The 6,839-nt window shown below is 35.3% G+C and overlaps 1 non-coding gene across 1 annotated transcript; it reads right to left on the bottom strand.

Annotated features, from left to right (window-relative positions):
* Positions 1 to 6,210: 6,210 nt before the first annotated feature.
* LOC127077679 (small nucleolar RNA R71) lies at positions 6,211 to 6,317 on the bottom strand. The gene has a single exon (XR_007787464.1). It is a non-coding gene; the product is annotated as a small nucleolar RNA R71 (small nucleolar RNA).
* Between the last annotated feature and the right edge of the window lie 522 nt (positions 6,318 to 6,839).

The following is a 6,839-nucleotide window of genomic DNA, read 5'->3' as shown; positions in this document are numbered from 1 at the left end:
GTTGCATTGTATAAGCAAGTTGTATGTAAAATGTTGATTTGTGTGTGATTGTTGAGGTTTGGCGGGCGAATATGTTTGTGAGACATTGTGATGCAATTGTTGTAGAATATGTATATGTGTTGATATCCTATCTTACAGTATATGACTATTATTATTGAATGTGATTTCTCACCTCTTCTATTTGAATGTTTCCTTTACATATGCATCATGTAGATACTCAAGAGTGGAGTCGACGCTGTGAGCGGAAGCTAGCTCATGGAGCTCTTTCTTTTAGTTTCTTTGGTTTAGCTTTGGTTACACTCTAATATGTAACACTGGGGAGCATTTTCTTTATTTTAGGTTGAGATTTCTGAGAAACAATGTATACTCTCGTATTTTATGTTTTGGTGTGATAAGAATTTGGAGAAAACTTACGAGTCGATGCTTTTTAATTATGATATGAGATTTATTATGAGATTTAAATTGGTGTGTTTTAATTTAGTATTTTCGCTACGATGATACCATAAGTGAATGTGAGTGTATAATGACAAGTGTTGCATGTTTATTTAAATCAAGTGTTACATGATCAACATGCGTGTGTTTCGAGATGTGTAACATCTTATGTGTGAATATTGTGAAAAATATTTGATTTAATTATATTTATGTATTGGGCAAATAGGGTGTTACATTAGTGGTATCAGAGCAGGTCGGTCAATCCTGACAAGTTATTGTAATGTTGTATGTTCCCTAGTATGCGACATGTGTGTGAAACACTGTTGGTGCTTGTTTGTTTTTCTAATTGTTTGCTAGCAATAGCGGGATTAAAACAAGTGGTGGAGAAGCTTATGCTTCTCTGAGGTGTTACAGGTGTGAAGTGTTGGTTCAGCGTTCCACTAATTTCATAATGCAAGTGAAGGAAACATGATTTTTGAGGCATCACCTATGCGGATAGAGGTCTGGGAAGTGAAACATTTGCATGGTAAAGAGGTTACCTTGGTGAACGTGGCTTAGGGAGGACCAGCTGGTGGAAACGTGACTTGGGAGATAGTTGAGGGGATCGTATCTGACTCTAGTTTCTTAAGAAAATTTTCAAGGACGAAAATTCTTTAAGTGGTGGAGAGTTGTAACACTCCAATTTTTAAGTTTTTATTTTATTTAATCTATTTGTATTTTAATTCAATTATTATGTGTGACAATTGAATTAAATTTGATGATGGGGGGTGTGACCTCGAGGGGAGAGTGTATAGAGTAATTAGAAGTTGGTAGATTGTATTTAGAATTATTTTACTAATTAAAATAATGCTCTAGTTTTACTATTTAAATAAAATAATGAGATAAAGGGAAAATAAGAGTTTGTAGAAATATTGAGGACAAAGTGGGAATTAAGGAAAAAATGTGAGGGTAAGGTAGGATTATCCTAATGAGGGAATTCAGTTTTTATTTTAAAAAGGAGAGTTAAGAGGAAAGAGTTTTATCAGTACGTACAAAAAGTAAAATTAGGCAAAGAGGCAAGAAGAGAGAAGGAGTTAGGGAAAAGAGAAGAATAAGAGGAAAGTTATAGCTTTGGGTGAGGAGACCATAGAGATTTCTTGATTTTGCTGGAATCACAAGGTAAGGGGGGGAATAACCTTTAATAATGGCTTATGCGTGAGGGGTAGGGAAAATAAGTCCTTAACCTTCAATAGGGTGTATGATATGGATGAATTATGATTATATGTGATGTGTAATGAGAATTTTCTGTATTTATTGATCAATTTCATGCACTATTCATGACTGATTTTTTCTGTTTTGATACTTGATGTGTTTTCCACTATTGTTGCAATTTCGAAGGTTTTAGGCATAACCTTAAATTAATGATTTGATATTTTAATTGTATTAAAATTGTGAGTTAACATGAGATAATTAGGGTATTTCATATGTTGTGATTTTCTAAGCGTTTGAGTTTTTTACGAAACCGAAATCGGAGGTTCATAAGGCCTCCAACGATGAAAAACATAGAAATTTATGCATTTTGTGTGTCGTGACCGCCCTCAGCCCAGAGGGAGGGGGGCGCTCAGCGCGGGAGCCATTGTTCGTGTTTTTTCATCGAGATCATTTTGGCCACAACTTTGGCTCCGAAAGTCCAAATCGAGTGTTGTTCGAAGCGTTAGAGAACTGACACATATAACTATTGATTAATGCCAGTATTTCATATATCTTTTATATGATTACTGAATTCCATGTGAAAAAATGATTTTTCTTAACCAATTTTATGATTTTCATAGTGATATTGATGATGTTCTTAAATGAGATTGTTGTGTTATAATGGATATGCTTATATGTTGTCAATACTGATTGGTTGAGTATGATTATGTATCGTGATTACATGAATAATTGATGATAATTGTATGTAATTGTTGATGTTATCTTGTAATGATGTTATGATGTTTGAGAATATTAATTATAATTGGTTAACAATGTAAATGTTGAATATTGATGTTGTTGTGCATGATTATGATGATGATTATGATATTGTTGTGTGTGATGTTGATGATGGTTACAATTTTGTTGTGTTATGATGTTGAGGATAATATTGATGATGTTGATGTGATTGGTGAATAATAGTTCGGGAAGGGAGAACTATTATTGTTAGGCCAATGCATGCTTAGTTTATTTTAGGAAGGGGACTTTAAATATTATATTGTTGTTACATTGATGTGTTTGTGATATGCATTCATGATGTCATTGTTGTTCATAAAAGAGGCAAGTTGCAATATGAGCAGGATGTATTGGTGACTTGTCTCGAATCCGGGCTGGGTGGATTTGGGGTTCGAGTAGGGTGAACTCGGTTCGCTAAGGAACCTTTTGATGATATGGTACCACATTTATATGCATCGAGTTACATAGTTGAGTTGCACTGTATAAATGAGTTGTATGCATAATGTTGATTTGTGTGTAATTGTTGAGGTTTGGCGAGCGAATGGGTTTGTTAGACATTGTGATACAATTGTTGTAGAATATGTATATGTGTTGATATCCTACCTTACAGTATATGTGTTATTACTGAATGTGATTTTTTCTCACCCCTTCTATTTGAATGTTGTCTTTATATGGGCATCAGGCAGATACTCAAGAGTATAGTCGACGTTGTGAGTGGAAGCTAGCTCCTGGAGCTATTTCTTTTAGTTTCTTTGTTTTAGCTTTGGTTACACTCTAATATGTAACATTGGGGAGCATTTGCTTTGTTTTAGATTAAAATTTCTGAGAGACAATATATACTCTTGTATTTTATGTTTTTGTGTGATAAGCATTTGGAGAAGACTTACAAGTCGATGCTTTTTAATTATGATTTAAGATTTGTTATGAGATTTAAATTGGTGTATTTTAATTGAGTATTTCCGCATTGATGATACCCTAAGTGAATGTGAGTGTGCGATGACAGGTGTTGCATGTTTCTTTAAATTAAGTGTTACATGAACAACAGGCGTGTGTTTAACATCCTATATGTTAATGTTGTGAAAAAACTCTGATTTAATTACATTTATGCGTTGGGGAATTTTGTATGGAAAAAGCTTCTTTTCACACAATATTTGGCATTTTCGCTTTATTTCGGTCCATTACCCTCTCATTACCTGAAATCATAAAAAGAAGATAAAACGCATAAAATTGAACTAGAATGATGAAAACATACATGAAAATGGAAAGAAAACAAGCAAGAAATATGATGCATTTACCACTTATCAAATACCCCCAAAGTTGAATCGTTGTTTGTCCTTAAGCAACAAGCTTGCTTATTAATTTTTTGCGGAGGCAAGACTTTTCTGTGATAAAATAAAATAATTAGTTTAGGTCCCCAACTAGTGATTCCTTTAGAGTTAGTTGAATTACATTTAGTAATTGATAACATGAAATAATATCACATTTTTGGACTCGATTTAATTAAATTATATTATTATTCACTTCAATTTATTTCATTTTATTCGATACTACTTGGTATTTTTCCTTCTATTTATCTCAGGTAGCTTATTTGAAGCACAAGTGAAAAAGGAAGAAAAGGAGGTGCAAAAAGAAATGAAGAGAAGCAATTTCACCAAACCAAAGCCCAGCCCAAAAGTACTAGCGCTGAGCCTGTGACGAGCGTCACGCCCTGCTGCCTTGTGTTACGAGCGTAACACATGGTGTGACGGACGTCACACCATTCTCCTATATTTTGGCTTCAGAAGCGCAACAGAGGCACGTTGAAGCCTATTGTTACGCTTGACCCTTGGAAACGTGAAGACCACTTTTACGGAAGGAGTTTTGGAAACCGTTACAAATGGGGATAATATAAATAGAGCCAAGGAGCAAACCCTGCAGCTCTCTCTTCTTCGTGCTTTTTATTTTCTCTTCCAACCGTGCAAGCATACTTTACAGCATTATTTTTTTTACAGTTTTTACTTTTCTTTGCAATTTTTATTTTCTTTTCCAGTCAATCTTTCAGCACTTAATTAATTTTTCACACAATAGTTTCTACACCGGAAACTATTGTGTATCTTTTACCGGATCTAACCTTACGTTAGACCCTAGGTTTTTTATTCCTTCACTTTTATTTTTTGTCCGATTGAAGAATTCAAGAACAAATCCAACCGGTCTGTGGTGGAGTGTTCAAGACTCTATTAATTATTCAGGTTCTTTAGTTATTGTTTGAATTTATATATGCCCTGCTTTATTGTTTATTTACATTATTTGCCTGAGATGTTTCTATTTAAGCGTGATGATTGTTTAGATCTGTTTAGCATGTCTGGCTAATTTATTTATGTATCGGTATGTAAAGTAAGCGGAATGAAGGAATCAAAACTAAGTTGGCTTAAGTACGTTCAAGAATAAAATCACTCTTTTTATGGTCTCAATTTACAGGTTTAATACCAAGGTTTTTGTATGAGAGTAAAAGACTAAAGAAGTTAAAATCAATAGAACGAAAGTTTGAGTTTTTAACTGGACAGTGTAAATTGGACATTAATTCTAGATCAGGGCGAAAGCAATTTTTAGAGTTAATTAAATTCTAATCTTTTTCAAAAAGTATTTTTAAAAAGTTAAATGTGAGGACGAGAGTTAAGCATTTGAATTTAATTATATAATCTAAGTCAACAGAGCGAGAGTTTGAGACGAGGGTGTTTAAAAGATTAGTATTTTCTTGAAAAGAGTTTCTATAGATTCGGTTGTTTTCAAAAGGTGATTTTAGACTTAACTAATAAGTGACAACTACGTTAATACAAAGTCACAGTCTATTCAATAGAGCGAGAGTTTGAGAAAAGACTTTTAATCAATAGTGTCTACTGAAAAGATTTATTTTAAAACCAAGAAACCAACAAAGATTTGATTCCCTAATTACGATGAACTACATACCGATATCCGCTTAATTGATATTTAACCTAGATCTTATTTTAGTTTTAAGTTTTCCCCCAAACAATCAAAGTATCATCCGCCTTAGCTTTACGAAGTAACCTTAGAAAACGGTATATCGATTCATAAGTCCCTGTGGGATCGATATCTTTTAAAACTACGCGATAGAACTGTGCACTTGCAGTTTGTATCCCAATTCGACTCATAAAGTCGTGATCAAGTTTTTGGCGCCGTTGCCGGGGACTTTTATTTAGTCGATATCGTAACTCTTCTGTTACACTGTAGAGACTAAGGCAATTTTTATTTCTTCTTCTTTCGTTGATTTGTATGCCATACACTCGCTCACAAGGCGAGCCGTTTTACTTACGAATCAACGACATCGAACTATATCTCCGAGTCTTACGATGAATTCGGGAATATCGTGCTGCAAACAATCTCCCTCATATCGAAATTCCCGACCTCAAAAATCTTCTTCCTTCATCGATACCCGAGATGGCAGAACCAGCTCGTGCTCTTCGAGATTACGCCGCTCCATCGCAAGATGAGCCGCATTCGAGTATTGCTCCACCCGCAATCAAAGCAAACAACTTCGAACTTAAGCCTTCGCTGCTACAGGCAGTGCAATAGAATCAATTCTCTGGAAATTCTACCGAGGATCCAAATCTTCATTTATTCGTATTTGTCCAATACGCTGATACTGTTAAAGCTAATGGTGTCACTTCAGAGGCAATTCTACTTCGTCTTTTTCCTTTCTCGTTAAGAGATAAAGCTAGAAGATGGCTTCAGTCTCTTCCTTCCAACTCAGTCACCACATGGAACGAGTTGAAGAAAGTCTTCCTCGCCCGATATTTTCCTCCGAGCAAAACAGCTATGTTGAGAGCCCAGATAAATGGATTTAAACAGAAAGATAACGAGTCTCTTTTTGAAGCATGGGAAAGATACAAAGACATGATGAGACTTTGTCCACACCATGGTTTAGAGGACTGGTTAGTGATTCATACCTTCTATAATGGTCTCTTGTACAACACAAGGTTAACAATAGACGCCGCAGCAGGTGGTGCACTTATGGATAAACCTTATGCCGATGCTTATCAACTTATCGAAAGCATGGCCCAAAACCATTATCAGTGGGGAAGCGACCGAGCAACGGTAAAGAAACCTCAAACGAAAAGTGGCATGTACGAGATAAGTAGCCTTGATCATGTTAATGCAAAAGTGGAAGCCCTTGCCCAGAAAATTGAAAGTTTGAATGTATCACCTCCAACCACCATGGTTGCCGTAACTCAGAATTGCAAAGTCTGTAGAATCCAAGGTCACACTCCTGCAGATTGTCAACTCCTAACAGGAATCTAAGCAAAACAAGTGAATTATGCCCAAGGAAATCCCTACTCGCACACCTATAACTCAAACTGGAAGAATCATCATAATTTTTCATATAAGAGTAATAATGCTTTATACGCACCAGGACAAGCTCCAAATCAAGCCCCAGCTATACCTCC

Source organism: Lathyrus oleraceus, chromosome 4, assembly GCF_024323335.1.
Source record: "Lathyrus oleraceus cultivar Zhongwan6 chromosome 4, CAAS_Psat_ZW6_1.0, whole genome shotgun sequence".
Classification (NCBI taxonomy): domain Eukaryota; kingdom Viridiplantae; phylum Streptophyta; class Magnoliopsida; order Fabales; family Fabaceae; genus Lathyrus; species Lathyrus oleraceus.
This window is presented reverse-complemented; position numbering and strand designations above follow the sequence as displayed.